The following is a 27,445-nucleotide window of genomic DNA, read 5'->3' on the forward strand; positions in this document are numbered from 1 at the left end:
ACTTCAGCCCGTCATCCGCCATCGCCGGAACCCTGCAAAACAAGAGACATCATTATTAAAGACTTTAAAGACATTTGAGTTACTCGAAACTTACCGTTCGTGCAGTAAACGACGGACAGCAGTCCTCTGAAGTCAAGAGGCCTGTGCTACCTATCCAGTGAGGAAACTGGTTGCAGCACCCTGCCCCGAGGCAGATGGAGAGCTCGGCATCCACTTACCTAAGGTGAGAGCGTTAACCTTTGGGGGTCTACAGGAGAGGAGAAGAGGAAAGAGATAGGGACACCCCAATAACCCCAGTTCATTAACCCCCATATTTTCTATCTGCAGACATCTTACTCTACACGTCAGGCATACAGTGCACAGAGGTCCAGCCCAAAGAGCCAACCGGGTGCTGCACATCACCTTTGAAGATACGGTAGTCGCCCAGTCAAGACCGGCGCCTCTGCGAGAATCAGGTGAGCGTTACAGGGGCCTGTGCATGTCCCTGTCCTTGACCCTGTGACTGCACCACCATGCAACAGCAGGGAAGTCCCATCCCAGGCCCGTCCGCAGGTAGGGGAGAGTGCCATGTCATCTGCCTCTCCAATACCTGCGGACGAGGGGTCCCATGAACGTATGGGCTCCGTCCTGATTGGTGTCGCGTTGTGCACGCGTGATATTCGTGATGATATGCGTTCTTCCTGGGCAGAGAACGCACGCCATCACAAAGAGCAGCATTGCGACGTGGCACTGTTGGGAGGGGCCATGGTTGGTGGGTTCCTACATGTGACAAGCACTCTGGCGGACCTCTCCTCGTCTTTGGAGACTATACGACAGTCATTCTCCCTGCCGTCTTCTGGCCCAGATTCCACCAGGGCCCCCTGTGGACCTGGCCTGACCAACACAGCCAGCTTGGTGGAGATCCCATCCCTGCCACAGTCGGGAGTCGGCGGCCTAGCAGGGGTGGACACCACAACTGGAGACCAGCTGATGGAGGATACGCAGGCATCATCGGACGGGGCACATGGACAGCAGCAGCAGCAGCAGGAGCAGGCTCTAGGTGGGAGCAATGATGGCTCCGGGCCATCGACATCAGGGGGGCAGGCATCGGCCAGAGGGCAGGAGGACCCTGAAGTAGATGTGACTTCCGTGTGGCTGCGGTTGGGCCAGCGTATAGGTGCGGAGCGGTGGCGGGTGGAAGAGGCGCGGCTCACCATGGTCAGGGCGGAGTTCTCCATGCGTCAGGCGTTGAGGCGAGCAGAGTGCCCCAAGGCGACTCGCAGGGAGTTGGAACAGGCCATGAGTGCCTCCCTGCGAGACCTCGGAGCCAGGGCAGCGGTCTGCCTCCGGGACATTGACATGGAGTTCGATGATGCCCTGGCCCGGGACACCACAGAGTGAGCCGCAGGACTTGCCCGCCACCATTGTATATAGTTAGAGTGTTAGGCTTCCTTTCCTTTTTTTTTATTTTGGTTGCCCTTGGACAATGCACCACGTTTTTGTATATAGTTTTTTATTAGGTAGTATTTTTGGTAGGTTTCATTTCATCAGTTGGGCTCATGGACCCTGGATTGTTCAGTTGTACATAGTTCACCATTGGATTATTCTCATTTTTATTTATTTTCACCATGGAGCAATGGATTTCACTTTCTTTTTTCCCTTGGATTTGCTTTGTTGGACTGTGACTTTGGACACCATTTCTTTTGGATTTCTTTGGATTATGATTTCTTGTTTTCTATTATTTTACGGACATGCAGCATTTCTTTAATTATTCCCATTGTTTTGTGTTTTCTTTTAATTACATTCATGTTGTGTTTAATACATTTTTTTCTTCATACTTCGATGTGTGGTGTTATCTCATTGGTTTCATGAATGTCATGATATGGGTTTTCACATTCACTTGCACCCATTGTGTGTGTGTGACGGACATGTGTTCATTTACATACTTGCCTTTGGGGTTGTATCATGTAATTGGCTTTTCTAGGTGGGGGGATGCAATACTTGGTTGGGTCTTTGGGCTGGGAAGGCTGGCCATAAGGGCCATGATTGAGGATCGTCATGACGTGGGGGCAGAGGGACATGAGTGGGACATGAGTGGGGGCCTGCTGGCAGGTGCCCTGCACTGCTGGGGGGTGGGAGTGCAGGGGGACGTGAGTGGGGGCCTGCTGGCAGGTGCCCTGCACTGCTGGGGGGTGGGGGTGCAGGGGGACATGAGTGGGACATGAGTGGGGGCCTGCTGGCAGGTGCCCTGCACTGCTGGGGGTAGGGGTGCAGGGGGACATGAGTGGGACATGAGTGGGGGCCTGCTGGCAGGTGCCCCAAACTGATGGGGGGTGGGGGTGCTGGGGGACATGAGTTGGTGAACAGTAGTGCAAGCTGACATGTGGCTTGGCTGGGGGGCATGCCCATGGTGGATGGGCTGCCTGTGGGACATGACCAGGGGTGCAGGGTAGTCCCCTGTGGTGTGGGCTGCCTGCAGGGGCCATGGAGGGTGTACAGGGAACACCTGGGAGGACCCACACTGCCAATTCACGTGTAGGACTCCCTGCGCACCCCCGAAATACACTTACCCTTCTCAAATCGCATGTGAGACTTCACGCGAACCCCAGTTATTCACGTACCCTGCTCGCACAGGGCCAATCGCGTGTGAAACTTCCCGCGAACCCCAGTTATACACGTGCCCCGCTCGCACAGGGCCAATCGCGTGTGAAACGTCCCCCAAACCTCAGTTATACATGTACCCCGCTCGCACAGGGCCAATCGCGTGTGGAACTTCCCGCGAACCCCAGTAATACACGTACCCCACTCGCACAGGGCCAATCGTGTGTGAAACTTCCCGCGAACCCCAGTAATACACGTACCCCTCTCGCACAGGTCCAATCGCGTGTGAAACTTCCCGCAAACCCCAGTAATACACGTTCCCCGCTTGCCGTGTGCTGTGTGGCGGCCATGTATACTGGTACAGGGTTAGCGCAGCCCTTTGCGCTGGATTGGGGATTTTGATGGCTGCGCAAGGGGCGTTCTTAGGGGTGTAACTGGCGCTGCTGCAGGGTCGCTGTGGTCACTGTGCGCCACGGCTGGTTTTGGTAGCTAAAATCCATGAATACGCTGTGTGCGGAAATGGATTTTAGCGCACGCTGCTGGTGCAGAGATTTGCACGCGCACACTATGCGCCAGCCGCGTGCGTCACTTGTGCGCTAAATTCTATGAATTACCCCCACATAGTTTTATATTTCTGCTCCCAGACAAATATTGTATCTAGCCACTTATTCTGAGCCTCAACATTCCATCTACATCTTATAAATCACTTCTACCTCTGAACATAAACGTACTTACTCTAGCGTCCTTCAATGTTAAGACCCAACACTTAGGCACCTCAGAGGTTTGCGGTCTCCATCTTGAAAAACAAGATAGATCTCCCATAAGGAGCTACCTAGACTCACACACCACAAACACATAATCAAGCAAAAATCGCAAGCAAGGCCTGTAGCACGAGTGCACCCTGGCCAAAATAATTGCTGTTGGACATGCAAAGCACACACATGCCATTAAGATGGAAACACCTATCTTAACCTGCATCCACCACCCATGCCATTATACAAACACACACAACCACGATCACCCGCACACACATAGACACAGAGGAAAATAAGAGAAATAATACAAACCATTGATGAAGTCACTTGCTAACATTAACACTCAGGCAGAGCTTATGCAAACATACGCAGATGGGGCAGAGAGTGAGGCAAGTAATACCCAACATGAACAAAGTCATTTGGTACATGGGAATAACATTCCATCCCCTAGCAGTGTTACTTGGAAGACATGCCCTTCCCGAGGATACCTGCAGGGTAGCCAGCTGTAACTGACACTCTGGGAGGGGATCACTCTGGAACTGAAATATCTATCGGTTCATGATAGGAAATCTCACCTCAACTGATTCACTTGACTGCTTTATCAGCAATAACAGACCATGGGCTTTCATCAATTGGCAGTGTTCCCCGCTAGGCTGGCTAAGGACTAGACGAATGTCTCTCTTCCAAAGGTGGACATAGTCCTCCAGGTCCTGAATGTTTGTTAGAGCAAGCATGGGCCTGTATGACAAACCAGAAACCTCAATCAGCTCAGTGAAGTTCAAAAGGCTGCTCACCTCCTTAGTAGATCAATGGCCCTAGGTAGACAGAGTTTCAATGTCACTACTGGGCACCTGAATCTAACATGTATTATAATGACCATAGGATCCAGAGTGGTCAGAACCAACCACATTGACATTTGTTTATGGCACAACAGAAAAAACAGGGCTGCTTGAATTTCCATTGATACTGTTACTATATTTTTGAAGTTATTGGATCGGGGATGGCATTCACATCCTAGGATCTCAGAACAAGGGCATCACTCCTAACCTGGTACCATGCACATGTTACTATTCCTCGCCCAAAGCCCAGCACTATCAACCTGTAGCTCCTACTGAACCCAGACTCCTCGATCCACAGCGAGGAACACCCAGATGCAATCTCTACAGAAAGGGTCTCCAATAAACTGGAGATGCTGAGATGGTGCTGTAGGAATGACTACTGATCTGCGGGAGTCTAGGAATGAGCAGTGGTGAAAGCACCTACTCAGCAACACACCACTACTAACCCAACAATGATCCCAAACATAAAGGTGAAACTGGCATAACAGCAGAATGATGTCTTCCTTGTATCATCCAATCATCCAAGAAGTAATTCAATTTTAAATCTATGTTTGTAAATAGCTTCAAAGCCAATTCTAAACCGAAATTTCTAACCAGAAACCGATAATGGACTCATGCCACTGTGAATCGCAGGACATATTGATGATTTTTGAAGAAGGTTCATCTTTAAGTTCAAAGTCACCAAGACATCTCTACAAGTCAACAACAGGTTGGTGTGGTAAATAGTGGTTAACTTGAAAGATTTGCCCAAAATAACGACATTGACAGGTCTGTTTGTCCACCAGAAACCCTCAATGGATTTTGACAAACACTTCCAGGATAATCAAAGTCACACATACATCTTTCAGCGATGCCTCGGTGAAGGCATCCATATCTAAATGAACGTGTACTACTTCAACAGATTCCTGTCATATTTCTCGATATGTGGTAACTAAACGTGGTTATAATGGCTGATAATGGCAAAGCGATGTGATCTTGAACTGAACCTCCTGTTTTCGACATCCAAACCACAGAGCATACTCCTTGAGGAAGTCAATTGATGTCGAAAAATCAAAGGCCACACTTGATCCAGAAGGTCCTTTTATCTCCTGCCAGGAATAGTGCAGAAATACGTTGTCGAGTGATGGAGATGAAATCGACTGGTGTCTATTGGAAAAGGAACACCCAGGATCTCTGAATTTACCTTGATGGCCAGTGGGAAATATCCATTTGAGATAGGTGGGGTTCTGCCCCCCAATAAACCATCTACTACTGATTCACTAAGAAAAATAACTTTTTGTTACTCTTACATTGTCCTCCTTAGTTTTTCTATTGGATTGAGATTAATGATATTGTGGAACTCTTGTGTTTTTGATGCTATTTATATTTGCCAAAAACACATGCTATGGAGCAGTGTGTGAAAGCAAGACGGGGTGTGGCCACATCAGACTAAATCAGATATTTGCCAGCCATCAGAGCGCTTTCCATTATCACCCCACACACTGGCAAATGGAACCAGCTAATGGGAGCAAGTGAGTCATCAATTAAGATTCAGAATTCTACTGTAGGGCTACACCTGTTATATTTAAGGGAGGCCTGCCCACACTAGGGAGATCAGAACTACTGCATCAAGAGGAAAACTATCAATTCTGTCAATGTCACTTCCCATTCTTACAGTCCCGTGTGCAGGCCATGACAACATCCACGCTAGTCAATGCAGACGTTATTTTGCTAGAACTCAGGAGTACAGCAAGAGAGTCGTCTGCGGTACTCCTGTTCCGCTAGGTCCTGGCAGCAACCTGCATGTAGACAGCTACATGTATTTACTTTAAGCAGGAATCACTGAGCAACTACGAGTGGGGGGAGATGTGACTGGGCAATAGCACACCTGTGTGTGTATGTGAGAGTGTGCGCTTGTTTCTGCCTGTGCATATGTGCATCTGTGTCTGCATATTGTGTGTGTGGACATTCAGATGAGTGATGTTTCCTATCTGTTTGTGTGTGGGGGGGCAACACACAGGTGACAAGAGGTAGCCTACCTACCTGTCTATGTGTGGTGTTGGCTTGTGTGCATGCATAGGGTAAAGTGCACTATACAATCACTATATCTTAATGTCGTGGGGGCTGTACCTGGACTTCTAATTGTATTGTCTGGCATATTGTAGAAGTTCCCACCATGTGATAACCGCAGCACAATATGCAATACTCAATATTTAGTTGGAGTGCCTACTTGTAAGAACGATAGCAATACCTAGCATGTTAGGACCTTTGCATATGCTGCCAAAGGCATGCATCTGGTATGGGTACCTTTCTGGGATAGGGAGATAATGCCTCCCTTATTTGATGAATACTGCTTGACCAGCGAAAGGAAGAACCACTGAGTCTACTTTTACCATGGTTGAAAGTTTGGCTTAGCTCCTTTACTGATGAGAGTTTTCACTCCTAGTGCTGAGCCCTTTTTTGGACATTTTGGTATGTCACATTGAATCCCTAGTCGTTTGGTGTAGGGGTGTGAAAGAAAATAACAAAAAAGTTATCAAATATTGTGTTTTTTTCTCCAGATAATGGCAGTAAAATGATGTACAAAGAAGCCTGTGGTTTTTTTCTTGTAAGAGCTAGGAACAAATGGTTTGCTGTTCTGAATTCGCCATTTTCCAAGCTTTCTAGAACAGGTTGAGTAGAAACAAAGAAACATATTTTCCATAAGGTTACCATCAGTTTTGTGAAAGGTAGGAGATGTTTCCATTTTTTCATAGGACATGCTTGGACGGAATGGAGGAGGAGGAGGGTGGGAAAGTTCAATGGGAACACATAAAGGCATACATTTCTGAAAAGTGTACAACATTTGAAGTGCTGGAAGGGGTTATTTACGCAGGTCTGGCAGCAACTATGTACAGAAAATTCCCATAGTTTGGGAAAGAATTGGCAAAGTGACAGACAAAAAGTGTGTGCTGGACATGTTTGCACTTGTAAGGTAATGGCTTCTGTGAATATTGGGAAAAGCAATGCACCGCTGCATTCCCCAGACTCTTCTAGTTATGGAATCGCACATTTTGTTTAATGTTTTACAAAACAAGCAAGACCACGAGCTAAAAACTGAGCCATAGTACATAGGATTTTTATGCTGACTCCCTAAACAAACGTACTTAACATTTGTAAATAAAGGAAAACGAATGTGGTGAAGAAGGGCAAGCATACATTTATCGGAAGAGCACAGGCAGAACTTTTGAAGGGTAGGTGACTTGCACAGGCTCAAAAGCGTACAGTGAATAAAGCAGCAATTTAATGTAGGTCACATTTGGGAAATGAAAGGGTTGTGTAACAAAGTGCAGTAGGAAATGCATGAAAACGTTATCAAAACCAAGAGAAAACAACACATGTTCTACCTTCCTACAATCCCAGAGGTATCCCAATAAAAATGGTACCTCACATGTGTGGGTGCACAGACCTGGGCGCAAAGGGAAAAGGCTAAACCTCTGGTAACTCAAACGCCCTGGGGAAGACTGGATTTGGCTTTGTAGACATCCCACAGATTTGGGCCTGGGCTGTCGCAGCAACCAATGAAAACAGGGAACGCCATGCATTTCTGAAAAAAAGACACCCGTGGGATACAAAAGAGGTCTGACTTGTGTGAATCCCCCTAGAGTTTACGACCCACAAGGCCCGGCAAAAACCAAAATGCAAGGAAAAAAACTCAATTTTCAGACATTTGCCACCAGGAAGACACCAAAACATATCTGCAACAACACATGCCATACCTTTTCATGTTCTCACGGATGTGGTGATGATAACGGTACATCACATGTGTGGTTGCACTTACCTGGAAGCAAGGGAAAAAGGCTAAACCACTTTTACACCAAAGGTCCTGGGAAGACCACATTTTTACTGTATTTGGTCTTGTGGACAACCGACAGATTTGGGCTAGGGGTGTCAGAGACACCAAGGAAAACAGGGAACCCCATGCATTTCTGAAAAGAAGACACCAGTGGGAATCCGAAAGACATCTAACTTGAGTGAATCACCCTAGATTTTATTACCCACAAGGCCCGGCAAAGTCCAAAACAAAGGGAAAAAACACAATTTTAGCACATTTACCACCAGGAAACAATCGAAACACACCAACAACAACACATGTCATACCTTCCCACGTTCCCACAGGTGTCCTGATGGAAACAGTACCTCACATGTGTGGGTGCCTTACCTAGGTGCAAAGGGAAAAGGCTAAACCACTGATACACCAAAAGGGCCTGGGAAGACCACATTTTTACTGTATTTGGTCTTGTGGACAACCTACAGATTTGGACTTGGGGTGTCGCAGGGAACCCCATCCATTTCTGAAAATAAGATACCTGTGGAAATCCAATGATGTCTGACTTATGCAAATCGCCCTGCATTTTATTACCCACAAGGCCCAGCAAAGTCCAAAATGTATTGAAAAAAATACAATTTTCAAATATTTGCAAACAGGTAACCACCGAAACACGCCGGCAACAACACTTGTCCTACCTTCCCACATTCCCACAGGTGTCCCGATACAAACGGCACCTCACATGCGTGGGTGCGCTTATCTGGGCGGAAAGGAAAAAGGGTTGACCGTCCCCAAGTTCAGCAGCAGTCCCAGGGAGCCCTGGCTGGGTCCCCACCCCACCCTGAAGGTAAAACCTGTAACACAGCCCAGCCAAAGCTCTACGATGGCTGGGAGTGCTGCCCCCAGACTTGTGTGTCTGCCTCACATGTGGATTGACCGCCCCCCAGCCAGCAGTGGTCAAGGGACATCCTGGCAGAGTTTCCATCCCTCTCCGGAGGGAAAAGCCATAATGAGGCATAGCCAGAGCTCCAGGGTGATGCCGCCAGACTTGGGCACCTGTCTCCCATGTGGGTTGACCATCTCAAAGCCCAGCGCTGGACCCAGGGAGCCTCCATCCCTGCCCTCAAGGGAAAACCTGTAGTGCAGCCCAGCCAGAGCTTTAGGGTGGATGGGGGTGCTGCCCCCGGGCTTGGGTGTCTGCCTCGCATGTGGGTCGACCACCCCACAACACAGCTGCAGTCCTAAGGGGCCCCCACAGTGTCTCCATGCCTCTCCAGGGGGAACATCTCTAACACGGCTCGAACAGAGATCCTGGACTGCCAGGGGAACTGCAATGGGCGAAACAGCCCTCCAACATCTATTCCCTGGTGGCTTAGTGCTCCTTACTGCTTCCAAGGGTTGGCAAAATGGGACCAGACGCTCAATTGTGCCTCTCCCAGGGCAACTGAAAGGATCTGCCCCTCCATGGGGGGATTCCTGAGAGGGCAGGCCCTGCATGCATAGGGCCAGCCTCCTGATGCCCCCAAGTGTGCCCCAGGCAAAATTGCGCTATGTTGTTTTGCCTTCCTCTGGGATGAATGGGTGCTAAACAGCACTAATCTGCCCCCAAAGAAGGCAAAACAACATTATGCCATCTTGTTGGGAATGAGGTTGGGGGTGGATTGGCCTGTGGGGGGCGCAACCGGAGATCCCACCCCCAAATCATTTCGCTGGTGGCCTAGTGGCCCTTGAAGCTTCCCAGAAGTGTCAAAATGTGTCCAGAAACCCAAATTTGCCCTCTGAGGAAAGCAGCAAGTGTCTGCGCATCCTTTGGGGGGAATTACTGAGTGGCTGGCCCACAGGCACGGGGACAGCTCCATGATACACCTGAGTGTTCAACTATATGTGAGTGTAATGTTGTTTTGCCTTCCTTGGTGGCATAAGGGTGCAAAACAGCACCCATCGGCCCCCAATTAAGGCCCTTGGTCCATTTTTTAAAATTATTTCTGGTGGGGTATTTCCTGGTGATCTAGTGGTCATTGCTGGTCGAGGATCGAATTATCTTCGACCAGCAAATTCCTTGAGTGAAGGCTCATTGGAAAGGAGAGAGTCTCCCCTTTCCAACGAGCCCTCACTCATGGAAATTAGGCAGAAAATGCCATTGCAGCATGCAAAAGTGTGTCTACGAAATTTACATGCTGAAGCCTTTTGGCGTCAACATGTACATTGTATTTCCTGATGATGTCTGACGTCATCACGGCCGCACCCCGACCCTCTGGCGCAGAAGGAGAGGTCTTCCCCTTCCCAGCCTGGGGGTCGGCGACAGGAGTGCAGCAGGGGCGGAGGGGCGATACTCCCCCACAGAGATGACTAGTGTGGAGGGTGAACTATCTCATCCTCTGCACTGTGAATGTAGTGTGGAGGACGGATTGCTCGTCAAGTGGTTAAAAACATAAACCTGTGGAAACGTACTCTCTCCATCTACTAGAATTATTTTAAAAACATCTCCCTAATCACCTGATGAAAGAGAATTGCATTTGAAACCGGTGAGCATTATTGACTGAAGAGGTCACCACCCGGCTCTGCCTCACAACACATCACTGTAACCCTGCGTCGCCTTCACATCACATAACATTCACCTTCTAGTCACGTCAAATGCATGCCCTTCATTTGAAGCACTAGCCATGGAGAAAAAAAAATAATATATATATATATATATATATATATATATATATATATATATATAGTTTTGAAACACTGCCAGAGCTGTTCCATTAACTAAAATGTGAAGCTCTCCAAAAATGTTTCCACTTGATCGCCTTCCGTGTCCGAAAAAGATTTCCGAGAATATGCCCAGGCTGTCAAATACCAAGCAAGCCATATTTTGATTTGATGAGAACATTCTAGATTTGAATGCCAGCTCAAAAAATGGTAGTCAAACTATTCCTGTTTACATTTGTTTACAGGGAGTTTCACCTCTGTTTCCACCTACTATCTTTACCTTAGCCCCTTACCTCCCCCTTAGCTCTCTGTATGTGGGAAGGTAAACGGGAAATGCCACAAGCACTGTTTTTCTTCCAAGAGTAAAGCAACAGTATTTGGACCCAGAACAGGTTGTTCTGGGTCTGCCTGCATTTCATGTGACTCCTTGATAAACTCCTCTTCAATCTGTTTGTAATCACTCTTATTGATACATGGATCTCCCCTCACTTAAGCAATAAACCCTGAGGGGCGGGGGCTTTACCAAGTTAGGTAATACTCCAGGGCCAAGTTGGCCTTCACGTTAGTCCCAGGCTATTAATCGACCCGGTAAGACGCCCGCCTGGAGAAGGTTATTGCTATTAGCATCAAAAAATGCTTTTCTTCTGGGATGCTAATATTTTTTTTTAAGTTGAGAAACAGTGCATTTTTTTTGTTTCTCAACATGAAAAAACTAAAAGCCAAGATGTCTGCCATGGAGAAGGGAGAAGGGAACTACATGAAGTCCATTCTCCCTTTCCATGGTAGCCATTCCTACGACAAGGGTGCTCTAGGAACATTGTGTCTACTTGGCAAGGGCGATGGATAAGGCAGCGACAGGTGAGTGGGGATGGGGTGGGTCAGAGATGTTGAAATTGGGGCTGAGAGTGGGGTTGTGGGGAAGGAGAGGTGGTGGAGTGCAGGGGCACACTTACATTCATCCCGGTTGGGAACCACATGGTAAAGACTCCATTCTAAGCCTCCGGACTGGCTGGGAAGTTGGGTTTGTTAATACAGAAAGTGCACCGCATTGCAATATATTGAAAAATGACAAACAAAATTGCAGGAAAAATAGGTATACAAGAACGTATGTAAAATCTTGCTCAAAAGTGCACACTGCATATAACAACAGATGTGCTCCTGCTGCAGCTTTTTCTGTTAATTTGAAACATCTGCCTTGTACTACGTCCCCGAAGTAACACAAAAATTAATATTGGAAAAACAGCCAATGCATGTATGAATGAATGTGAGGAGAAGACTAGCATGGATCGGTTAGGTCTTAGTTGCTTAAAACCTACAGAATATGATTTTCTTGCATGCAGATGATTAATTGTTGATTTTTGTGTTTTCAGTTTGTGTATAGCGCGAGACTTCAAAATGAATGAAGAAGGTTTTTGTTTGTCTTCTGCAAAACCGGGACCGTGACATACTGTGTCAAAGAAGGGATTGTTAAATCCAGCATACCTGTGAGATAAAACCCATCAGCTGTTATCCCTGCACCTGCTTTTGCTGTTAAAGTTCAGTGGCATTGCTTCCTTTGGTAGATCAATCCAATAGATATCAGAAGTGATCTGAAAGAAAAAGCTCATGGCAATATTGAGAAATCCACCACAAGCAGGGGTCTGGTTCCATGTACGGAAGTATCATTGTTGTCTGTTTTGTGGCAATAGAATTGCTACTATTATGAAGAAAAGTAAATCAGAAGTTGTTGCAATGAAACTCTGCAGTTTTGTGATGCTATATAGAAGGTTATATGTGATTTTACTGACGTAAAATTCAGAGTGGTAGCTTTACTGAGGTAATAAATACTAAAAAAATGCTGATTTTTTAAAATATTTATTTGCCACCCCACAAGAACCCTGTTTTCCTACCCTTTTAAGCCCATCTCCACCCATTGTAACCCTTAACCTCACTACTTTATATATTTTTTTTATTTAACACTTTCTGTATTTTTTACTTCTGTAAAACTTACCACTCTGGAATTGTTTCGGTAAAATGACTGGATACCTATACAGAAGGTGTCTAAAGAGAGAAATGATGCCTGTTCAGCAGTTATATGAGCACAATTAGGGGGTAATTCATAGAATTCAGCGCATAAGTGGCGCACGGGGCTGGCGCACAGAGTGCGCTTGTGGCAGTCTGCGCCAGTCGCGTGCGCCAAAACCCATTTAGGCACACAGCGTATTCATGGATTTTTACATCCATAAGCAGTCGTGGCACAGAGTGGCGCAGCGACCCTGCAGCAGCGCCAGTTACGCCCAGAGCCCCGCCCTGTGCGCCAAAAACATCGCACAAATCCAGTACATGGCTCAAAGGCCAGTGGACCAGCATACAGGCCTCAAACCACGAAAACGCGTGTAAAAATCCCCACGCATGCCCCAGAATACACATGCCCCGCTCGCGCTAGGCCAATAGCGTGTAAACTCCTCACGCACGCCCCAGAATTGTGGGATGTTTTACCCATGCATCCAAGCCCTACAATAAAACTGTGCAGTACTGGCATGGAAAACATCATGATGGCCAGAACTCCCCAGAGAGTTCACAGGGAAAACATGAAGAATAGGCTGCCACCCATTTTTGCCTATGTTGTGAGCACAGGAGGGCACTGCCTAAAACCACCATTGGGCTACACACACAGTAGCCTAAAACCATTGGGAATGGCAATGCTGATTGCCAAAAGCAACCCAGAACTGTGGGGAATTCATTTTCTTAATCCCAAAAATGGTTGCATTACCAGTACTCACCACTATCAGAAAGCCGGCGTTTTAAAACCACCAGACTTTTGTGTAAAACTGAACAAATGAAACAAAACCAGACCAAGGAAAGACTTGCTAAGAGGTGGATACAATGTAAAACTATATTCTGAAATGAATTGAAGGGAGTCATTATTTAATGTATAGGTAAAAATTGTCAGTTTGATTTGAATGTAGAAAACTGGGAACAAAAAGTGACATTTAGCTGTGTAAGAGGATTCAATTCAGCACTACAGCTAAGTCAGTCTTGTTATAAACCTTCAAGTCACTTCAGAATATCACTTTACATTGTATCCACCTCTCAGTAAGTCTTTCTTTAGCCTGCTTTGGGTTCATTCAGTTTTACACAAAAAAGTAAAATCTGGAGTGGTTTTAAAATGCCGGCTTTTGGATAGTGGTGAGTACTGGTACTGCACCCATTTTTGGGATTTAACAAATGAATTCCCCACAATTCTAGGTTGCATTTGGCAATTAGCATTGCCATTCCCAATGGTTTCAGACTACTGTGCGGGTAGTCCAATGGTGATTTTAAAGCGCTTTGAAGCTAACCGGCGCTACTGTTTTTCCTTTGGCAACCCATTTCCCTCATGGTAACCCGGCCTTTCATTCTCGCACTGGTGGGTGGCAAGTGAGGCAACCATTTTGGTGTGCGCACAAACTGCGCAGCTTTCCTGGATTTCGGCGCACATGTGGGTTTTCCGCCATCTTGACTTTTCTAAGCCCACAGCACCAAATGTTGCAGCATGATTACTTGCCCGTGGGTCAAGACACCCAACAAGCCCCCCCACGCGACTGCACTTTGAATTTGAGTCGATGGGGAGTCGCGTGCCCAAGGGTTTTGACCCACGCACCGGTCTGTCCGCATAATCTTCTTCCTACTCTGTCGATGGCACAGTTCATCATCTTCTTCTCCATCCGGTACTGATCGATCGGTTCTCCTCGCCGGTCCTGATGGGAATATTGGGCGGTCCACTGGGCCCATTGGATCTTCGTTCCCGGTCTCCGGATCGCCCTCCTTGGCCCGTCTTCAGGTTTTCTTTCTCCTAGGACGACAAAGGAAGAGCGGCAATACCTACTCATAGACGTCTTTCCACCACTGTTGAGATAGTGGGGCAGCATATGCATTTCATCATAACGAAACATTACATTCTTATTTTGAAAAAAAAACAGTATAACTAAGAGACAGTTTCATGCAAATCACAATATTTAGAGACTAGATGTGGTATGTTTTATGGTTGGAACTGAATTAGTCTGAGACAGTACCCGCTAGGATTCCAGAGGATTCCTCCAGTTGTTGCAGAGTGTGCCTGGGATGGCAACATTTCAACTAGTTTATGTGGACCCACTTGTCTTCCCCCTCTGCCGAACCGCCTTTGGGGATGTGGATTTTGTAGGCCCCAGGTGAGATCTTGTCGATGATCTCAAAGGGTCCTTTCCATGTAGGCAAAAATTTGCGCTGCTTGGCCTGGTTTCTTTGGAAGTTGTATAGATAGACCCGGTCTCCCACCTGATATTCTTTCCTGGAAGTTTTCAGGTCATAATGGGTCTTCATGCTATCAGCCGATCTTTCTAGATTCCGCTGAGCATAAGCAAAAGCATGTTGGAGGTGTTTCCTTAAATTCTCTACATACTCATGAGTAGTGGAGGCATTTATCAGTGTCTGCTCTTGGGTCCTGTAGAGCAAATGCTGAGGAAGCACCATCTTGCGCCCAGTCATCAACTCAAATGGTGACATTTTGGTTGCAGATGAAGGGGTAGATCTGATGGCCATTAGGACCAGAGGTAATCGGATATCCCAACTTGGCCCAGAATCTGCCACAAACTTCTTTAATATGCTCACAATTGTCCGGTTATATCTCTCTACTGCCCCAGAAGAAGCTGGTCGATAAGCAATATGCAGCTTTCTCTTGACCCCGAGTATCTCCCACATCTTTGTCATTACTTCACTGGTGAAGTGGCTACCTCTGTCTGACTCAATCTTTTGAGGTAGACCAAAACGGGAAAAGATGTGGTTAATCATCAAGGCAGCTGCCGTTTCTGCCTTGCAGTTTGGGGCTGGGAGACATTCCACCCACTTGGTAAACAAGCATGTCACAGTCAACATGTACTTATTCCCCCTAGCCGAGCGAATCACAGGGCCTACAAAGTCGATTTGTAAATCTGACCATGGCAGTGTCATCCCCCTCTTTTGGAGAGGCGCACGGTGCGTGAGGGATGATGGCTGAAATTGTGCACACACAAGACACCCCTTCAAGTATTGGTCGAGGTCCTGCCCCATGTGTGGCCAGTATGCAACCTCTCTTAAGATTTCCAATGTTGTGTGAAACCCCCTATGACCGGCGGTGGCCGCATCATGGGCGTGACTTAACATCAGGCTTCGGAATGAGGTAGGAACCACCCACTGATCGTGGCCAGCTTTGGATTTCCTTACCAACAAACCGTCTTGGATTCGGAACATTTTTGGACATTTCATCAACACTCTTAGGTCCTCTTTCCCAAGGTAATCGGTATCCGTCAGGGGAAAGTTCTCAGGGTCCTCAAGGTGCTGGTAAAATTTACCAATAATTGGATCCCGCTTCTGAGCAGTAATCAAATCAGCATCAGGGGTCTCCTTACTCCATTGTGCAATTGAAAGGTCGTTGTGAGCATTTGTCTGGGACCTAGTGATGGCAGTGACCTGGATTTCCCCCAACAGGGACTCAATCTCAATTAGATCCCCTTGGATGGCCCCGGTTTTGGCCAGCTGATCAGCTAAGTCATTTCCAGTTTTGTCTGGTCCCTCTACTTTGGAATGACCCTTGATCTTTTTCCAATAGATGGTCATCTCATTCGATGTGACCAGATCATCAATGTTTTAGATCAACTTCCCATGTTTCAAGGGTTTATTGTTAGCACATAACATGCCTCTGGTTTTCCAATTAACCAGGTGCTCCACGAACCCGTTCCGTACATAATCCGAATCTGTGATTATGACCAGTTCGTGGAGTTGATGCTGGACAGCAGTGAGGATGGCCTGATGCACAGCCATCAATTCTGCCACCTGACTACTTCGGGGACCAATTTTGTATCCAGCGGAGGATTCTGGGGACTCATTCACCCATGCATTCCCTACGCCAGCCACCAGTTCTTTCTCCCCGTTGTTGTCAACATGGTAAGAGCATCCATCCACATAGACAGTGGGCATTCCCTCACACTTGTCTTCTTCAAAGACTTTGTGGGGGGAATTAAGGTATGCCTCCATGTTGTCCTTTATTTTTAGACTTTCGTCCTCGAGACAGTTTTCTCTGGCACAATCATGCAAGTCAGCCAGACCTTGCGCGAGGGGACTCTTCTTGTTTTGGCCATATCGGACCTCCACAGGAAAGCCTTGCATTGACAGAATCCAGGAAGTAATTCGGGAATTACTCACATTTCCGGCCCGGATTCTGTCACTTTGGAGATATTGCAGAGGCTGGTGTGGAGTCTCCACTATGATGTGTTCCCCCTGGATAAACGGGCGGTAATTCTTCAATGCCCACACCGTTGCCAGGAGTGCCTTCTCACAATCGTTGAATTTTTCCTCCACAGAGGATAAAGTTTTGCTCGCATAGGAGATTACTTTATTGACCTTGTCATGCTTTTGGTATAATACTGCCGTCAAGCACGTATTAGAGAACCCTGTCTCCAGGAAGAACTCCTTGTTTCTGACAGGGTAAGCTAGGCAAGGCGCTTGTGAGAGGCTTCTTTTGAGTTGTTTTACCGCCTCGACTTGTTCTGGACCCCATTCCCACTTGACCCCCCCCTTCAGGAGATGAATCAGGGGTCTGGTGATCTCTGCGTAGCCCTCAATGAACTTTCTGCTGTAATTAGTCAGTCCAAGGAGGCTCCTTAGTTCTCGCAGAGTTGTGGGGTCTTTCAGTTTCTGAAGTGCTTCCACTTTCTTTTCCTGGGGACAGAGGCCCTGAGGAGTAATCTCATGCCCCAAGAAATTAACACGGGTTCTACACCACTGTGCTTTCTGAAAGGAAAGTTTTGCTCCGGCGGCCCTCAACTGTGTCAGAACATAACGGATCTCCGCTATGTGTTCCTCCACAGATGAACTTTTGATGAGGACATCATCTACATAAGCCAGGTTACCCCTCGCACCCAGGTCGGGCATGGCCTTATGTAGGAAAATGTTGAATTCATTGCCGGAGTTGAGGTATCCGAAGGGAGTCCGGGTCCATGTGTACTGCTGGCCCCCAAAGGTAAAAGCCAGTTTGTATTGGTCCTCCCTGCTGACAGGCACGGTCCAGTATCCATTGGTCAGGTCTATTGCAGTGAATACCTGTGACCCCTGAATCTGGGCCAGCCCTTGGTCAATGTAGGGCAGAGGCCATCGGGAAGTATGGACCCGTTTGTTGAGCTCCCTAAGGTCGGCGCAGAGTCTCCACTGGCCGTTTGGCTTCAATATTCCCAGCACCGGATTATTGAAGGTGCTGTGGACGGGACGGATTATTCCCCGGGACTCAAGGTTCTTAATTATTTCGGTAAGGGACTCCATTGATGCAAGAGGCAAGCGATATTGCTTCACAAACACAGGAGTCATGCCAGGGTCCGTGGGGATTGTTGTTGTGTGGATGTCAGTGCGACCACAGTCATATGAGTCTACCGCAAAGAGATCTTGGAAATCCAAGAAAACTTGTTTCAACTTTTGCTTTTGTTCCAGAGTCACACAGGCATCAGCTAGGTTGACTCTCTCTTCCACCATCTGCCTGAAGCCTGGAAAGACTTCTGGTTTGGCTATCTCCGCGGCCTCCTCCAGCTGGGTGGAGAAGTCCCTGGTCAGAGTGCTGATTTGGACCGGAGGCTTCAGGTGGGCAAGGCAGCCTTCATGAACCTGGAAAATCACCTCATCCCTCCTGAATTCACAAGTCACATCTTCCTTACCATAAGGGCAGGAAGTGTACACCAGGAAGTTCCCCCCATGCCGGGTAAAAATCCTGTCTGGTGTTGTATTGTCCTCACTGTCACTGTCAAAACAGTCCTTGGGTATTGGTCCTAACAGTTCATTTCTAAGATCAATGGAGAAATGTCGGTCATCAACCGCCATTCCAATAATGGTGCCTGCGGCTAGAGTAATACTCTTTAAGTCGCTGTTATCCACCTCTATTGGAATGGTGTCATGTTCTATGTTGACTAATGGTGTTGGGTTTACCCCCAACCCTTGTTGTTGGAGAGAAGCATTTAGATGTATGTAAGCATCAGGGTTTTTCAACTCTTGTCCCCTTTTAACTTTCACTTCCAGGGAGAATTGTCGGGTCCTTTCTGGGATGGTGACTTCCTCTTTAACCTGAATTTCAACTGCATAAGGTAGCAATTGAGCTGACCTAAATGCTTTTTCTGGATCATCAAAGCCCATGGGATTATCCGCTAATCGGGACCAAGCTTTGAAGTTTATTAGGTCCAAACTAATGGCAAAGCGATTGAGAATGTCACTGCCTAAGTAAAAGGCGGCAGGGACGTCTCGCACGACCCAACAATTGTGGACTATGCTCTTGTTGCCAATGGAGATTTTGAGCATACACCTGCTTGGCAGGAGATGTTTGGAATTAGGTGCTTCCAGGTCCATTTCCCATTTGTCTATCAGTTTGAAGGTGGGAATGGCTGGATCTTTTGGGAGTTGGCGAAACATGGCTTCGCTGATGAAGCTCTTACCGTTGTTCACACACACTCGAGCGAGAACAGAGTCCTTCCCATCATTTAACTGAACAGGGATGAACAACTGCTCTCCAATTTGCTGAATATCAGCCAGGCTCTGAGCTGATTTCACATCTTTCTGGACTATAGGAGTGGGAGTTTCAGATTGTGGATTGGTATAGAATTTCAGAGTGTTTCCTTCCAGCGTGGAATACCACCTTAAACTGGAAGGAAGGTTGATTTTCAGAAATAGAGAGGACCCCCCATCACTAGTCTGTTGTCCTACTGCTATTACTGTCACGTCTGGAATCTGGTTGTTCTGGAAGTGAAATTCTACTTGGTCAGATTTTTGTTCAACCATGTGGCATGTGCCGTTTAAACTAACATGGTTGACACTCTGTTTTAATTTTATTGGTCGGCTAGTCTGGGTCCAGAGGACCTTGTTTACACAATCTATTAGGGGTGACAACCTTCTCAGGAGGTCATTCCCTAGTAAACAAGGGGTGCCATCCGGGGTCACAACTATGACCGGGTGTTTCAACTTATGTCGCCCAATTTAAATGTCCAAGTCTGCAGTCCCCTCAACGGGAATTTCCTTCCCGTCAAAGTTCTGTAGTTGTCCCGGAAGAGAGGTGAGAGGAATTTGGTAATTCTCTCCCCTTCCTGCATTCAGTTCGTCAAAGGCCCTTCTGGACAGAAGAGTAGCTTGAGATCCAGTGTCCACCAGTGCCGAGATTGTACCCTGCCCCTGTACTTGTACCGGGGCATAATATCTTCCCTCCTTCTCCTCAAGGGGGCACAGGTAATGTACATTTTTGGACAACTGGTGGGCTAACTTTCTGGTTTTGGACATTGCTAGCGAAGAGATTTGGGCAGAATTCTGTGGAGAGTCTTGGGAATCTGAAAGAAAAATTTGGCAACTGGAGATCTGAGCCATTGTGGGTTCCCCTGGTTCCAGTTCTGGGCCGCCCCCCCCTTTTTGGAGGCAGTCCCCAGTATGGGTTTGAACCCGGGGATTTTCTTGCTGTTGGTTCTGGGATGAGATGGTGGGCGGCGGTAGCTCAGTCTCCACATCTCCCCAGTCTGGATTTGCATTCCTAGGGACCCATTTTTCTTTGGGAGGAGTTCCCCCCTCTCTGAAGGAGAAGATCCTTTTCTCAGGATCCTCTGAGGATCCCTCTCCCTCAAATTGGAAGATCTGTACCTCCTCCTCAAACTGAGTCTGTTTGGGTCTTTTGTTTCTCCCACCCCCCTTCTGCTCCTTAGGGGGCAGACTTTCAGGGGCAAGAGATTTTGTTTCCGGTTCCTGGGTTTCCAGGGGCTGTTTACAAGTGAGGAAGGAAGCTTCCTCCAAGGCTTTACACCCCCCTTCCCTTTGTGCCTCCTCCCTGGGAACCGGTGAGTTATCGGGGTGCTGCCCCCGTCATTTGTTCTGGGGCACCAGGTCCAGAGTTGGGTGCGTTCTGCGCCGGCATGCCGATCTGAGGGTTCTGCTGAGCCCTCAGTATGTGACCCAGATCCCGCGCCATGTTTTGAACCTGGCGCTCTAACTGGGAAACCCGCTCAGGCTGATACGGGGCCCTGTTTTCTCCCCTGGGCTGATCCCGGGAAGGGTAGCTGTCCCTCCTCTGGTAATACCCCGGGTTGGGAAGATTTGGGTACCCCTCCACCCTTGGCCTCCCCTCTCCCGGATTCAGTGGTCTGGGCTCAGGGAATTGGGGAAAGAAGGATGGATGGTTTTGGGGCTGAAAGTCGGGTGGATATCTGGGGAAAAAGTTCTGCCCAGGGTGTGGTAAATTTCTGCCCTCCTGTGGGAAGTTTGGAGGGAAGTTCCCTGGGTTAGGTGCTTGGCTGGATCCCCCCCCTTGGGCTGGAGGAGTCCACACATAACCCAGGATGGGTCGATTTCCCTTGTAACGGGGACTTACATAATCAGGAGAGCGAGGGACCCCATTTGTGGGGCTGCCTCCCTGGCTCCCTGTCTGTGACTGGCCCGAGGACCTTCTGGGCCTAGCATTATTAGGTGCAGGTAGGTTTTTAGGCCCCCCTATCTCCAAATCCAAAACAGGGGTGACCTTTACCTCTGCCACCTTGGCAGCAGCAGGGGTGCTGTTGGCTTTGGGGTTTTTCTGGGCATTACTTTTGCTATCTACCGGTTTCTGCACCTCATAGATCCGGGTAGCCTGTTCAATGACCCAGTCTAAAGATCTTTTCTCGTGAAAATCCCTCACGAGCTGGGTCATGATATATTTGGGCAAGGCATGGAAAAACGTATTAATAAACTCTCTACTATCTGTGCGCACCCTTCTGGTGGTTTGCGCAAAAGCACGTTTCAGTTCTTGCACAAATTCTTGTGGGGCCTGATCCTCCCCACATTGCAAATTGTAGGCTGCCTTGCGAGCCTCTTGAGGATTTCTGTGAACAGAAAAATGTTTCAAGATGGCCGCCTTATAGGTGGACCATCTTGAATGATTTTGGTCCTCCAGCCCCGCAAAGAAACTGGAGTATTCCGGGGAGAAGGTCCACTTTACATATTGAATACAGCTTTGGCTGTCCTTCAAATGGAAAGTCTCCATCATTTGTTCAAACAACTCTAAGTGCTCCCAAACAGAATACTTAGCGTTCTTATGGTAAGGCGTGATGACGCTCCTGATCGCCTTAATCTGCTTTAAGGGGTCCTTAAGCAAGGCCCTTTTTTCCTTATTGGCCTTTTTGGTTCGGGTAACCCTTGTCCATTCGTCCTCGGACTCAGAGGCACTGCTCCCAGAGGTTCCCGTCTGTTCTTCCAGGTTTTCCCGGATTCTGCGAGCCTGGGAATGGCTGGCAGAATGTGGGGACCTGGTCTCCTGTGTCCTGCGCAGTTCAGAGGAGTCTTCAGATTCCTCCTTGCTGCCAGGATTTGATGGGTACCCCCTCCACTGACCTAACTGGGCAGAGGTTTTCAGGATGCCCTTAATGGGCCTACTCTCCTGGGGTTCCCCATTGAACTGTACTGTACTTGGGTGCCCATACCCGGATGCCCACCCCTCCATTCCTGAGTGGTACTGGCCTATGAGCCCCATACTTTTAGCTGGATAGTAATCTGCCATCCCTGTGGCCCTGTGCTCATGTGCGCCAGGGGACATGGGGGTGGCAGAGTCCAGGGACTGAGAGGTATGAGGGCCTCTGGTACTAGGGCTCCTGAGGTTATGCTCCGGAGTTTCCATTTCCCAGCGAACCTCATTTCTATCCGCCCCTGCTCCCTGTTGCAATGCAAGAGCCTGCATTTGTGCCTTCAGTTCCTCAGTTAAGGCCTTACTGGACTCTATCAGTCTCTCCTGCATCGCTACCTGTTGTTGGAGCCTATCATTGTGTTGACAGAGGGCCTCGTTTTCCCTCTGTGCTTCCTGGTTGGTCCTGGAGAACTGGGCCAGTCTTTGCTGCAGGAGGTTTACCTCCTGAGCGGTGTCCCTATTGGCCTGCTCCTTTCTTGCTAGAGCATCCTCCACCCTCCTGGTGTGCTCTAACAAGTTCTGGTGTTCTTTTTGGAGGTCACCCAGTCCCTGGTGGGCCAGGTGATTTTCTTCCATTTTTCTTTTTAAATGGCAGACTTCCTGGCCTAAGGCGTCTCTTTCCTGACTAAGAGCCTGCATTTGTGCCGCCAGGTCGTCCCTTTGCCGTTGAAGGGCACCAGCTTTTTGGCGCTCCTCATCAAACTCTGCCTGGGTATCCAGGTCTTTCAGAATTAGTTTGTTGCTCTCTGCCTTCTCTCTATCTAGGTGACTTTGCAGGGTGACTACCTGCTCAGCACATGCCCTATTGAAGTCTAGCTGTTGCTCCAGCTTTTTCTGGCTTTGCAGTAGGGAGTCCAAACCTTCTTGGTGTTCCTTCTGCAAGGCCAGAAATCTGGTATCCTGTTCTGACTTTTCCTTTTGCAGCACATCCATATCCTCCTTTATTTTAGTGATGTACAGTCTGCTGTCATTTTCTGACTCCTGGCTCCTCTGCAGCCTCTGCTCAGAAGAGACCAGGTCAGATTGGACCTTCTCTAACACCATCTGTTGCCTATTTGCCAGATTTTGGCTTTCAGCACATCTATCCTGCATGTCTCCCATATATAGGTACAGGTATGCTGCTATCCTGGCAATCTTATTGTGTTCCTCTTTGGCTTTAGGAGCCATATATAGTTCACTCAGGGCCACATGTAATGGACCCTGATCTCTATATATATCTGACCCTGTTTCAGTGACCTGTTGTGTGATTGCCTGCAACCACGCATCCTGGCCCTGTTCGGTCCATTCACCTCTCACAAATAGCTTATGCAAGAGGTGCTCTCTGGCCATTTTCATGTCTACTAAGGTCGTCATTCTAGAGATTGGTCTCTGTCCTGACTTACAGAAGTTTGTATTTTATTTTTGCAGAACAGAACTTTTCTTGGAGTGTCCCTTTTGAGGAATGCTTCACAGCGTAATGCAGCGTGGTGATCCGACCGGATGTATGTATCCCGTCAGTTAGCACACTGTATTAAGCTGCACAAATGGTAAATCTAACCCAACGTCTCGGCTCGAGCCCCCAATTTGTAAGAGGATTCAATTCAGCACTACAGCTAAGTCAGTCTTGTTATAAAACTTCAAGTCACTTCAGAATATCACTTTACATTGTATCCACCTCTCAGTAAGTCTTTCTTTAGCCTGCTTTGGGTTCATTCAGTTTTACACAAAAAAGTAAAATCTGGTGTGGTTTTAAAATGCCGGCTTTTGGATAGTGGTGAGTACTGGTACTGCACCCATTTTTGGGATTTAACAAATGAATTCCCCACAATTCTAGGTTGCATTTGGCAATTAGCATTGCCATTCCCAATGGTTTCAGACTACTGTGCGGGTAGTCCAATGGTGATTTTAAAGCGCTTTGAAGCTAACCGGCGCTACTGTTTTTCCTTTGGCAACCCATTTCCCTCATGGCAACCCGGCCTTTCATTCTCGCACTGGTGGGTGGCAAGTGAGGCAACCATTTTGGTGTGCGCACAAACTGCGCAGCTTTCCTGGATTTCGGCGCACATGTGGGTTTTCCGCCATCTTGACTTTTCTAAGCCCACAGCACCAAATGTTGCAGCATGATTACTTGCACGTGGGTCAAGACACCCAACAGCTGAAACCTGGCTTAATGAAACTGAATTCTGCCTGACAACTACCCCCGACAGGAGTTGAAACTGGATGCTCAGCCACTCTGCCCCTGGCCAAAAGGAGTTAACACCTCTCTGATTAGATTAGGGGTGGAGCAGCTGGGGACTACAGGGAGTTGAACAAAGGTCTGTCCTGGACTCAGGCAAATGTTATATTGGGGGCGTCGTAAAATAGCTTCCTCTTGGGAGAAACTGGGGGCAGCTGTGCCTCCGTGAACAAGCTGGCTTGGGGGAAGTGGATAAACCAGTTATTCCACCATGTGATGTGGGAAGCCACACCCCTTTTTGACCAGAGCATAATTTTAAAAAGATAGATAACTCATAGTGCGGACTTGTCAGAATTATATAAGTAATATCATTATTTTTGTGATTTTTCTGTGAACATTTTGAGAGGCGTTAGGACCCTGTGGTGTATTCTGGGGGGTTGCTAGCGGAAAATAGGGTCTCACTCCAAATGTCTGCATGTTAAAAATTAATGTCCATACTCCTTGCGCACATGTGTGTAATTTTGGGTAAAAGTCCAATATTGCAAAACCAGTTAAAAAGTGCAAAATGTTGTCATTTTTGAATGCAAGCCCCCAGGAAGATCAGAGGCGGACAAGCATGGACCATAAGGAATATATAATGTGCACATGTAATTTCAACAAATTGTATATCTGGGAAAGATGTATTTGAATCAAATATAGATTTATGGGCAAACGGACCAGGGTAGGATCCTCTGACCCATAAACAGACCTCATCATGATGACAATACATTTCCTTCCCCCAATCATGGGAGAGGGGAGAATTGGGCCAATGACAAGTAGAGAGGGGCAGGCTTAGCTAGGCCCAGGCACACACCCATTTTCAAAACACATAAAAAGAGACTGCTGGGACAGATAGAGACATTCAATTCCATTTGCTGCGGAGCATGCTGACCGACGACTTCACATCCAGAGATCCAACACTTAGACTTCAAGCTAAACACAGACTACAGAACTTTGAACCAAGAAGGCCCACTGCAAGCAAAAGAATTTGTCAGCAGGCCTCAAAATCATTTGCAAACTATTCCACAGCCGGGCGAACTGTCTGAATTCTTTTGCCAAGCACTCTTGCCAGTACCCAGAAAGCAGTGTTACATCCAGAATCCACTTGATCCGGACCGGAAAGCAGAGCAGTATCCAGAACCTGAGGCCGCTGAATCCAGAGAGGCTAGACCAGCAGATCAGAGCTGACCCAGATCGCTGTGAGCAGAACCGGTGCCTGATTGACCCGCCGAGCAGACAGATCCGCAGCCGGACGTGTTGACCAGATCCGTGACAAGGCCTAGTTCAAATTTATATTGTGAGTACCTAGCAGAACTGTGCAGAACCAATCTCTTAGTTAAAATAATCTAATCCAAACTATTTTAACCTAAGTAGAACAGCCTCCTAGAAATCGTGTCATCTGTCATTTGTAAAGCTGCACAACTGTCACCTGTCAATTCTGAAGCTGCAAGCTGTCACCTGTCATTTTGAGTTTTACTTTAAATCTGAAAAACTACCTTTATTTAATCGTCCGTATCTCTGGAACCGTTTAGAAACTAAGCTTTCCAACAAGCCTAGAACCGACTTCCTACTCCTTATACTTTTTCCGCAATCACGATTCACGCACTCGCGAAATTTACCGCGATTTGCGATTTTGGCTCAATTTCTACACTTGTCAAAATAGCAGCTCCATTCTTTCTTTTGTTAAAATCCGTTTGCAACTTGGTAATAACTCATAGAGCATTGCTAAAGTGAGCCTGAACTAATACCAACATGCATCTCCCACTCACCCTGAATCTCTAGAGGGAATTAAAATCAGTTGGCACATTTTCCCATCCATTGCCATCACATTTAAAAGCATTTTGGGCCTGTGTTTCAAACTCCTACCTGTTTCCTCTAAGCTTGCTGGGGGGGAACTGAATTTCGTATTGTATTTGGTTGCATTCCTGAGAACTGTGTGCTCCTCTTTCCATCTCCTTCCATTTCTTACATTGCATAGGGGAGGGGGGTGAATTGCCAGAGAAAAAGTGATTCTTTTGCTAAAATCATATCAAGTATTTCTGTACTGCATTTTATTCCTCATTGCTTTTCCCTTGAAATCATAAAAGTATTTTTGCTACTTTATCCATCCTATACTAACTCCTTATTGATTGTAAAGAAGTGTGCCAGTGCCAGATTACCCATTGTTGATCAACATCAAATGTCTAAGTGTACTGTCAGATATTAATTTATTATAAAGTGTGATACATATATTGTTTAAATTCTCAAATAAACCTTTTAATTTGCAAAACAAACCTACTTCTTGGCTCAGTGGGGTCAGGGGGATTCTAAGAGGGGGGTGTTATACAAGGGTGGTCATCCAGAGAACTGAACTAGACATAAAAATACATTAATAAGGGTTTTCCTCAGCATCTCAGACTAGGCATTGACTTGGCTGCAGTGTTGATTGAATATCGCTTACAGAATACACCTATCCCGCTCATGCTAGCGAAAATGCATGTAAAATTCCCAGCGCACCCCTCGAAATACACGTACCCCGCTCGCGCTACCGAAAACACATGTAAAACTCCTGGCGCACGCCCCAGAATACACGTACCCCGCTCGCGCTAGACCAATAGCGTGTAAAACTCCCCGCTCACGCCCCAGAATACACGTACCCCGCTCACGCCAGGCCCATCACGTGTAAAACTCCCCGCGCACCCCTCGGAATAAACGTACCCCGCTCGCACTAGCGAAAACGCGTGTAAAACTCCCCGCACACCCCATCGGAATACACGTACCCCGCTCGCGCCAGTGAAAACACGTGGAAAAAGGCCCCCCTGCGGAGTGGGCTGCCTGCGGGGCATGCCCATGGTGGATGGGCTGGCTGCAGGGCATGCCCAGCGTGGACGGGCTGCCTGAGGGGCATGGCCAGGGTGGATGGGCTGCCTGTGGGGTATGGGGAGGGTGGATATGCTGCCTACAGGGCATGCCCTGGCTGGATGGGCTGCCTGCTGGGTATGGGGAGGGTGGATGGGCTGCCTGCGTGCATTCTGAGGGTGCGCGTGTAGTTTCACACATGATAGGACTAGTGCGAGAGGGGTACGTGTATTCCCAGGGATGCGTGTGAAGTCTTGCACGCTATTGGCCTGGCGCGAGCAGGGTATGTGTATTCCGAGGGGTGCGTGTGAAGTTTTACACGCTATTGGC

This window comes from Ambystoma mexicanum, chromosome 7q (assembly GCF_040938575.1).
Source record: "Ambystoma mexicanum isolate Mex_15411 chromosome 7q, UKY_AmexF1_1, whole genome shotgun sequence".
In the NCBI taxonomy this organism is placed as follows: Eukaryota; Metazoa; Chordata; class Amphibia; order Caudata; family Ambystomatidae; genus Ambystoma; species Ambystoma mexicanum.